The sequence below is a fragment of the Lactuca serriola genome, chromosome 3 (genome assembly GCF_051521515.1).
Source record: "Lactuca serriola cultivar US96UC23 chromosome 3, Lser_US96UC23_V15, whole genome shotgun sequence".
Lineage (NCBI taxonomy): Eukaryota > Viridiplantae > Streptophyta > Magnoliopsida > Asterales > Asteraceae > Lactuca > Lactuca serriola.
Window position 1 is genome coordinate 46538407 of NC_136410.1, and position 10983 is coordinate 46549389.

At 35.6% G+C, this 10983-nt stretch overlaps 2 pseudogenes; both read right to left on the reverse strand.

Annotated features, from left to right (window-relative positions):
- Positions 1–2556: 2556 nt before the first annotated feature.
- LOC145092132 (tetrahydroberberine oxidase pseudogene) lies at positions 2557–4418 on the reverse strand (annotated as a pseudogene).
- A 4703-nt stretch (positions 4419–9121) lies between these two features.
- On the reverse strand, positions 9122–10983 carry LOC145092133 (tetrahydroberberine oxidase pseudogene; annotated as a pseudogene).

Below are 10983 nucleotides of genomic sequence, written 5' to 3' on the forward strand. Positions count from 1 at the left end.
CGTCAAAGGTATTTAGTAATCTAATTTTTATGATTTTTATTGTTTTTAAAAAATACATAATGCTTTACTCGAAGAGATAAACCAACGAACCCAAGCTACTTCTGAGGCAAGCGGTCTAGCACCAACTGATATAAAAGATTGTTTTGAAAGAATATTGGGTGTTCGACGCGGACATATCAGAGGCATTGGGCGTAAACCCCCTACCGTTGTGTCTATGTACGATCAACAACAACCAATGACACAAGAACAACCACAATCACAGGTAATTGTTAGTAAATGCTATAATGGAATGGTATAATTAATTATAATGTTATTCTGATATATTGTTAATATATTTTGTTTTTTTTATAGTTGCAAATGCTCCAAACAATACTACAGGACCCGGCTTGTTCTGCAGCATTGGAAGAGTGGTTTCGCTCATTGCCGCCACCAAATAATGGAGATGATGATGAGGACGAGTAGTTATTTTAGGATTTTATGAAACGTTTTGTAATTCGAAACAATACTAAATGTGGTATATATATATATATATATATATATATATATATATATATATATATATATATATATATATATATATATATATATATATATATATATGGATTAATATTTTGGATTGATTTTATGTATTAATATTTTGGATTGATTTTATGTATTAATATTTCTATATAAAATTATCAGATTTTTCAAATGCTATATGGATTAATATTTGGATTGATTATAAATTTAATGTGAAATAAATAAACAAAAAAAAATCAAAAGAGCATTAGCAGCGACGGGAATAGTGGCGACGGCGTCCTATTAGCGGCGACAACATATTAGCAGCGACGGGCAGCATTAGCGACGACGGGAGTATTAGCGGCGACACCAAATATTTGCGGCGACATTGAGCGTATTAGCGACGAATCGATACCGGCGACGTATTTGCAGCGACATGTCGCCGCTAAAGGTATTAGCGGCGACAAGCCTAACCTTTAGTGGCGACGTGTGTCGCCGCTGTTGCCCAATCTTCTTGTAGTGTTTATTTCCACATTTATTATTTTCTTTCTTAAAATTTATCGAATGCCTTTCATTCGTTCTATTCACTAAAAGTTCTTTAGAATTTTTATCCCTAATTATAATATTATTAATATTAATTGATGCTAGTAATTTCTAACCAGAATTAGAACATTACATCCCACCTCCTAAAGCTTACAATTGTTTATTGAGGCAATATTATTGACATGTACATTACATCTAATTCGGTTCAACAATCGCACACTAAATACTCTAAATACATAGAGACTGCATTTATTTTTTCGAGAAAAGGCGTTCTCGACCACATTAACGTACATTCCGTCAAGCTCAAAATAGGAGGAAATCTTCATGAGTGGTGTATTGAATTCTCTATTAACTGATTTCTAGTTAAGTTTGACCATTTGAAAAAGTCTCCTCTCCTGATCAAACTGTGGCAGGTGTTAGTGTATAGCATGCCTATGGCCGGTTCTTTTAAAAGTGTTATAATATTTGTAATTTTGTGATATCGAGGAGAAGATCCACAATTACCAAATATTTAGGCACGCATGAAATAGAAAAACATTTAGTCTTCTGATTCTTGATTCCGATAGATCTCATCCCACATGACTAGTAATTGCAACATGATGGTTCTCGTTAACAAAGTAATATAGTTTTAATGTTTATTCAAAAATATTTAACGAGGCCAACTTAACCAAGATATAATTAGTCTTCTCATACCTTCAAGACACAAGTTTTCCTATTGAAATGGAATCTATTAAAAGGAAGGAGCACATCATATGTATAGCCTAATTGACTATTTCTAGCTAGTGGAATCAGAATGCTAGGTCGCATGCATTTTACTATTTAAATTTAATTTGTTCAAATTAACAACTACAATGTTGACTGAAGAATGTTGTATTCGGATAGTCACGTCAATTCTTATTTAAATAAAGTAAAAGAATGTATAATAAGTAAATATGGATCGCGTAAAGTTACGGATAATTTAACTAACTTTTTGTTCAAAGCTGCCACTTTTGATCAAATCAGTTTGTATTTAAAAGTAGATGTCGAACAAACAAACATACTCATATTATTTATGCTGTGAAAAATTATTATACTTACTTAATTAAGTAATTTATTCATATTATTATGTATAATTTGGTTTCATTAGTACCACATATACTGATTATTCTAGAATTAAGCATTCAAACGAACTTGTTTTGGGTTTGAATCTCACATACTAAAAATTTGGTGGCCCGCGCCATTCTAAATAAAAGTTTATATAATATCTTATAGATTTTATACGTTTACATAGATTGACCTGTGAAAAAAAAATATTAATAAGCTTAATGTTTTAACGTTATTTTCTGCCAAAATATTGATCATAATGTTTTAGGTTTGCCCCCACAGGATGACTCTATGACAGGTTCGGTGTAGTCATACAGCTAACCTCTTTTTTTTTTTTTCATAGCACGTATCTCAAGTCTAAGGTTGAATTGACCCAAACTATTTTAATCAAAAACATAATATATAGACAAGAGGAAGCATAAGGAAGAAATATGATATAAAATGTCTTAATAAGACAATGTATTTATTAGATAAATTCATAATTAGAATTTGACCACATGCTTTTAGACATCTTTGTTAGCATGGAGATCATATACACTAGGAAAAGAAACTGACAGAAAGTAGCATTATTGCTAGTTTTTCATGAAAACAATTAAAAGAATTAATAAAATGCATCTGTTGGGTGTTTCTGCAACCGCTTAGCTGATCGGGGGTTTTAGAAAACAGGAATACTCTGTGGGCGCCTAAAGAAATTGTGAGGATCGACTTTGGCCTTGATTCGAATCAACTTCTTGAAGTTGTCCCTCTTCCAGTATCTCTCACCCCAAACACTTGCTTCTTTGTAGTTAGCACTTCCAACACCCAAATCCAGATCATTGTAGTTGGAGTATGCCTCTCTGGGGTTGTTTGACACATAAGGCGTCATTAAAGCATCCAAGCTTCGCAGCCAAGCTATCCTCCTGAGGGATGTAGGTGTTGTGTCTGAAGGTTGACCGTTAAAATTGACAGTCTTTAGAATTTGTAAAAACACCCCCGCTCTATGAGGATACGGAATTGCTGTCTCTGAGAAATCAGCCATCCTTCCGCCAAATGGATTGATCATCAGAAGCGCCGATTCATCGTTTTGCATAAGCTTTCTCCATATCTTCTTGAGTCCTTTTATGGGGATGGGTGCGCGGGTGTAGTCTGATTTGCTTTTGTTGTTCAGCTTGGCAATGGCAGATCGGTTCGTCAGAATCTCGGTCGGGGTTGAGCTTGGCAACCCCCAAAACACAAGGGTCGACTGCACCATTCTAATTTCTTCACAAATCTCTCGGGTAACACCGAGCTCTGGAAATTTTCTGTAAAGCAACGGAAGCAATGTGTCGGTTGTGCCCTGATATATTCCTTCAAACATAATTCTTATGGTTTTCTTGGTGGTGTTGCCGATATATTCGGCAAAAACTTGAGTTCTTATGTGCAAATTTCTATCGATATTCGGTGCAACGTATTGATATTTATGGAAGATTTCGGTAGCCCCTTGTTCCAAAGTTTTATTCAGTATAAAGACGGTTACTTTTTTTGGAACTGGAACCAAGCTCAGCTTCCATGCAAGAACAATTCCGAAACTTGAAGAACCACCTCCTCGGATCGCCCAAAACAAATCTTCTCCCATTGATTTCCTGTCGAGAATATTCCCATCAACATCCATGAAGCGAGCATCCAGAACATTATCTGCAGCAGTACCGTATTTCCTCAACAGGTTTCCGTAGCCACCACCGCCCATGTAACCACCAACACCCACCGTTGGGCAAACACCTGCCGGGAAATACAAGGTATCGGTCTCTCGCGAAATTTTGTAGTAGAGTTCACCAAGCGTAGCGCCTGCTTGGACCCAAGCAGTCCTTTTTGCTACGTCCACGTCTATAGACCTCATGTTGGTGAAATCAAGCATAACAAAGGGAACATCAGCAGTGTATGAGAGGCCCTCGTAGTCATGGCCCCCACTCCTGATCCTGATCTCGTACCCGTGTTTCTTGGCGCAGTATACACATGTTTGTATAAGGGTTTCCTCCATAGGTGTCACGATCACTGATGGTCTACGTGTGGAGGGCTTAAGGAACCTGGTGTTTTGAACTGCCACTTGCCAAATGGGTAGGAAGGAAGCATTGACAGGGGTGAAAATGAGTTGAGAGACGGTAGTCACATTGTTGGATTTGGACAGTAGGCAGCTTATTAGATCGCCAGAACTTGAGGATGATAAGGACGTTGCCCATGAAACAGAAAGCAAGAAAGTTAGAACCATGAGCAAAACTGAAGAACTAAGTTGAGACTTCTTCATGTTTAGTTAATTTGGTGAGCTTGATCAATAGCAATGGCGTATTTATATACAGCAGAGAGCATACAGTTGACTTCAAATGGGGTTATAAAAATTGTGATCGGTTCAAATTAAGGTGTTTGAAAAACCTCGGAAGGAGGATGGTGATCAATTCAAAGATGTTTGAAAAATGCGGGAAGGAGGATGGTGTTCAACTGATTCTATTTTAGTGTATACAGGTGCAGCGTTGAAGATATATGGCGTGTTGACTTATTCCCTATAGAGTACTTAATTCGCATTCTAAAAACCAATGGAGCAATGAACAAATTGATATTACATATGTTCAGATTTTTAGCGTTTTTATTTAAACTTTCTGATTAAAATCTTTGCTAAAATTTTAACTACACACGTTTTTATAATAATTATCAAACTTATAAGTAAACGTTATCTCATCAAAAGTATATTTTTCTCAAACATAAATTGAAAATATTTCTTACAATGTATGTGCTTAATTTGCTGGCGCCGTATACCAAGTCCTGGGACTAGTTTGTAGATAAAGGGTTGACTTTGACTGTGGAATATAAGCATACAAATTACAAAGCGATTTTACTTTTAACATCAATTCAAATGATGGGCTCCTCACCGTTCTTAATTAATATTCAAAACCTACAAAATATGATTATGTTTTTTAATTATACACTTTTAATACATTCTTATTTAATATAAGTTATAGATTTCTTTAGAACAACTAAAATTAACATTTAAAATCCCCTAAATAAAGGCAGAATATTCATAAAGTAATGAAAACACATAATCTATCACTAAAATAGAATAAAATAAAAATAGAAATTGTGTGATAATTATGCAAAATTAAATTTGGAGACTTATATGGTGAAATTTGGGATCAAAGATCGGCAAATTGCCTACGCACTCAAGGCCTGTTTGGTTGCTACCGCCTACGGTCCCGGCCAAGGGTCGTTTGGAGGATTAAACAATGAGACACTCATACAGTCGCTTCTCTATCGAGATATAAGACCTGTTTGACTGTTTTTAACATCAATGAGTAGATTGTGATGAGACATCCATGCCGGTTGTCAAACCAAAACAAAAAAAAAAAAAATACATTATCAACAGTATAACAGCCTGTCTATCTGCTAGATGTGAAGAAACCATTTGTACACGACCGCATGAAGGTGGCAATGTACATGCATCGACCACCATGTATTTAGGGATATCAAATATCTATCTGAATCATATTTGATACCTTTAGAAACTATTATGTTGTCTTAAATAGGCCCCGAAAGCATGGTACGTTTGATTTGATCAACGAGCTACTAATTTCGGTTTTCACCATAACCAAACCGATTCATCTATATGTATCTAACAATCATTTAATTCCATCACTTACCAACTTCTATATGCATATGACATTATTTTCACAATGTCTTCCATCGAGCTTCTTTAATAATTAGTTCAGTAGTGAATTTGCTATAATAGACCTTGGTAAACTTAAATTATATTTTAGGCGTCTCCTGTTTATTCACCTAAACGGCTATTTTTATATCAACAAAAGTATGGAAGAGAGATTCTATGTCTGTTATTATACTTCACTAAAATCTTATAACTCCATCCGAACTAGTTCAAAAAATTGATTCAATAGGCACCCCGATAGATTATCCTAGTTTATATCGTAGCTTAGTCAGTATATCATTGCAAGGTCTATCATAGCAAATTCACTATTGAACTTACTATTAAAGAAGGTCAACGGATGACATTGTGAAAATAATGTCACATGCATATAAAAGTTAGGATATGGTAGCATGGAATGATTCTTAGATATTCATAGAGGGATCAGTTTGGTTTGGGTGAAAAACGATGTTAGTAGCAATAGGAATTTCATCTTGCCCATGATATGGAGCAAACTAGACATCTATATCTAACCACATCATGAAATTTTGACTTTCGGAGTTCTAATAAATTTATTATAATTTTTGAAAGACAATGTAAGAAATACGTGACAATACATACCTGTTTAAGAAGATTGTGAATTATACCCTACAAGGAGTTGGAATTTGGTAATTTGATTCAAAGTTTAGCGAAACTAGACTCATAAACCTTTCCACAAGACTAAAATTTATGATTTTGGAGCTTTCAATATTCTTGTAAGATTTTAGAAGTTTGAGGATAGGCTCAGTGAAATTGATCATATTAACCTTAAGGTCATGACCTTAGGTGTCCCATGAAAGACTTAATGATTAAGATTTAACTTTAAAACTTTTATCATAATTAATGGTTACTTATTAGGCTATCAATATATGTAATTCAACTTAACCCGAACGTCTTGATTCTCTGCTTAATGAGCATTTAGTGTTAGGAACTTGACATAAAAAATCATCTTATTAGGGTTAAGTTACAACCCATTACGCTCCTTATGACACTAAATGTCTTAAAAATCGAGTCCCTTAGAAAACTATCACCTATTGGTGGTCGGATGGTGGTGTTGTGGTGGTCAATAATTGTCAAAATACTCTAAAACAAAGTATGATGTTGATTAAGTATAAGTGGAATAATTGGAAAATAATGCTTTTACATTCATTTGTGAATCATCACAAGTAATACAACTATAAGCGCATTTGCAAGGTGGCCTACCGTGGCTGAAACAAACACAAACACACACACACATATATACACACACAGCAACAACAGGAGGAGCTGGTGGTTAAGGGAGACAATCGACCTCCAAATTCACAAAACCATAGAAATCGAAGGGCCAATGACAGGAAATAAACGCACCACCCAAACACATCCATTCTTTGGGGACTGTTGGTGGCGGAAGGAACATGCCGACGATCGTGGTTGTGGAAGTAGTGGTGGCTATTCCCGGTAGCCAAAAGAAAAAGAAAAGAAAGTGTAAATGAGATAATTTGATACTTAATAAGGGTAGATTACGATCTGTAAGGGCGTACTTAAATTGGAGTCGGCCACAAGAAAAGTGCCCAACTCTCTCCCGACGATCTCCAAGAGAGAAATATAGGCTTTAAAGTTTCATCACTAACTCTCCCATAACGACACTATCTGCCCAGAAAACAAATTTCTTGACTAAAGACATATTTACAACTTGTCACATTCAGCCCCTTACTTTAAATTATTATTATTATTATTATTATTATTATTATTATTATTATTATTATTATTCATGTTATTATAATTATTATTATTTTATTTCCATATTTATTATTTTGTTTCTTAAAATTTATCGAATGTCTTTCATTCCTTCTATTCACTAATTAAAGTTCTTTAGAATTTTTATCCCTAATTATAATATTATTAATATTAATTGATGTTAGTAATTTCTAACCAGAATTAGAACATTACATCCCACCTCCTAAAGCTACAATTGTTTATTGAGGCAATATTATTGACATGAACATTACATCTAATTCGGTTCAACAATCGCACACTAAATACTCTAAATTCATAGAGACTGCATTTATTTTTTCAAGAAAAGGCGTTCTCGACCACATTAACGTACATTCCGTCAAGCTCAAAATAGGCGGAAATCTTCATGATTGGTGTATTGAATTCTCTATTAACTGATTTCTAATTAAGTTTGAACATTTGAAAAAGTCTCCTCTCCTGATCAAACTGTGGCAGGTGTTAGTGTATAACCTGCCTATGGCCGGTTCTTTTAAAAGTGTTATAATATTTGTAATTATGTGATTTAGATATCGAGGAGAAGCTCCACAATTACCAAATATTTAGGCACGCATGAAACAGAAAAACGTTTAGTCTTCTGATTCTTGATTCCGATAGATCTCATCCCACATGACTAGTAATTGCAACATGATGGTTCTCGTTAACAAAGTAATATAGTTTTAATGTTTATTGAAAAATATTTAACAAGGCCAACTTAACCAAGATATAATTAGTAATCTCATACCTTCAAGACACAAGTTTTCCTATTGAAATGGAATCTATTAAAAGGAATGAGCACATCATATGTATAACCTAATTGACTATTTCTAGCTAGTGGGATCAGAATGCTAGTTCGCATGCATTTTACTATTTAAATTTAATTTGTTCAAATTAACAACTACAATGTTGACTGAAGAATGTTGTATTCGGATAGTCACGTCAATTCTTATTTAAATAAAGTAAAAGAATGTATAATAAGTAAATATGGATCGCGTAAAGTTACGGATAATTTAACTAACTTTTTGTTCAAAGCTGCCACTTTTGATCAAATCAGTTTTTATTTAAAAGTAGATGTCGAACAAACAAACATACTCATATTATTTATGCTGTGAAAAATTATTATACTTACTTAATTAAGTAATTTATTCATATTATTATGTATAATTTGGTTTCATTAGTACCACATATACTGATTATTCTAGAATTAAGCATTCAAACGAACTTGTTTTGGGTTTGAATCTCACATACTAAAAATTTGGTGGCCCGCGCCATTCTAAATAAAAGTTTATATAATATCTTATAGATTTTATACGTTTACATAGATTGACCTGTGAAAAAAAAATATTAATAAGCTTAATGTTTTAACGTTATTTTCTGCCAAAATATTGATCATAATGTTTTAGGTTTGCCCCCACAGGATGACTCTATGACAGGTTCGGTGTAGTCATACAGCTAACCTCTTTTTTTTTTTTCATAGCACGTATCTCAAGTCTAAGGTTGAATTGACCCAAACTATTTTAATCAAAAACATAATATATAGACAAGAGGAAGCATAAGGAAGAAATATGATATAAAATGTCTTAATAAGACAATGTATTTATTAGATAAATTCATAATTAGAATTTGACCACATGCTTTTAGACATCTTTGTTAGCATGGAGATCATATACACTAGGAAAAGAAACTGACAGAAAGTAGCATTATTGCTAGTTTTTCATGAAAACAATTAAAAGAATTAATAAAATGCATCTGTTGGGTGTTTCTGCAACCGCTTAGCTGATCGGGGGTTTTAGAAAACAGGAATACTCTGTGGGCGCCTAAAGAAATTGTGAGGATCGACTTTGGCCTTGATTCGAATCAACTTCTTGAAGTTGTCCCTCTTCCAGTATCTCTCACCCCAAACACTTGCTTCTTTGTAGTTAGCACTTCCAACACCCAAATCCAGATCATTGTAGTTGGAGTATGCCTCTCTGGGGTTGTTTGACACATAAGGCGTCATTAAAGCATCCAAGCTTCGCAGCCAAGCTATCCTCCTGAGGGATGTAGGTGTTGTGTCTGAAGGTTGACCGTTAAAATTGACAGTCTTTAGAATTTGTAAAAACACCCCCGCTCTATGAGGATACGGAATTGCTGTCTCTGAGAAATCAGCCATCCTTCCGCCAAATGGATTGATCATCAGAAGCGCCGATTCATCGTTTTGCATAAGCTTTCTCCATATCTTCTTGAGTCCTTTTATGGGGATGGGTGCGCGGGTGTAGTCTGATTTGCTTTTGTTGTTCAGCTTGGCAATGGCAGATCGGTTCGTCAGAATCTCGGTCGGGGTTGAGCTTGGCAACCCCCAAAACACAAGGGTCGACTGCACCATTCTAATTTCTTCACAAATCTCTCGGGTAACACCGAGCTCTGGAAATTTTCTGTAAAGCAACGGAAGCAATGTGTCGGTTGTGCCCTGATATATTCCTTCAAACATAATTCTTATGGTTTTCTTGGTGGTGTTGCCGATATATTCGGCAAAAACTTGAGTTCTTATGTGCAAATTTCTATCGATATTCGGTGCAACGTATTGATATTTATGGAAGATTTCGGTAGCCCCTTGTTCCAAAGTTTTATTCAGTATAAAGACGGTTACTTTTTTTGGAACTGGAACCAAGCTCAGCTTCCATGCAAGAACAATTCCGAAACTTGAAGAACCACCTCCTCGGATCGCCCAAAACAAATCTTCTCCCATTGATTTCCTGTCGAGAATATTCCCATCAACATCCATGAAGCGAGCATCCAGAACATTATCTGCAGCAGTACCGTATTTCCTCAACAGGTTTCCGTAGCCACCACCGCCCATGTAACCACCAACACCCACCGTTGGGCAAACACCTGCCGGGAAATACAAGGTATCGGTCTCTCGCGAAATTTTGTAGTAGAGTTCACCAAGCGTAGCGCCTGCTTGGACCCAAGCAGTCCTTTTTGCTACGTCCACGTCTATAGACCTCATGTTGGTGAAATCAAGCATAACAAAGGGAACATCAGCAGTGTATGAGAGGCCCTCGTAGTCATGGCCCCCACTCCTGATCCTGATCTCGTACCCGTGTTTCTTGGCGCAGTATACACATGTTTGTATAAGGGTTTCCTCCATAGGTGTCACGATCACTGATGGTCTACGTGTGGAGGGCTTAAGGAACCTGGTGTTTTGAACTGCCACTTGCCAAATGGGTAGGAAGGAAGCATTGACAGGGGTGAAAATGAGTTGAGAGACGGTAGTCACATTGTTGGATTTGGACAGTAGGCAGCTTATTAGATCGCCAGAACTTGAGGATGATAAGGACGTTGCCCATGAAACAGAAAGCAAGAAAGTTAGAACCATGAGCAAAACTGAAGAACTAAGTTGAGACTTCTTCATGTTTAGTTAATTTGGTGAGCTTGATCAATAGCAA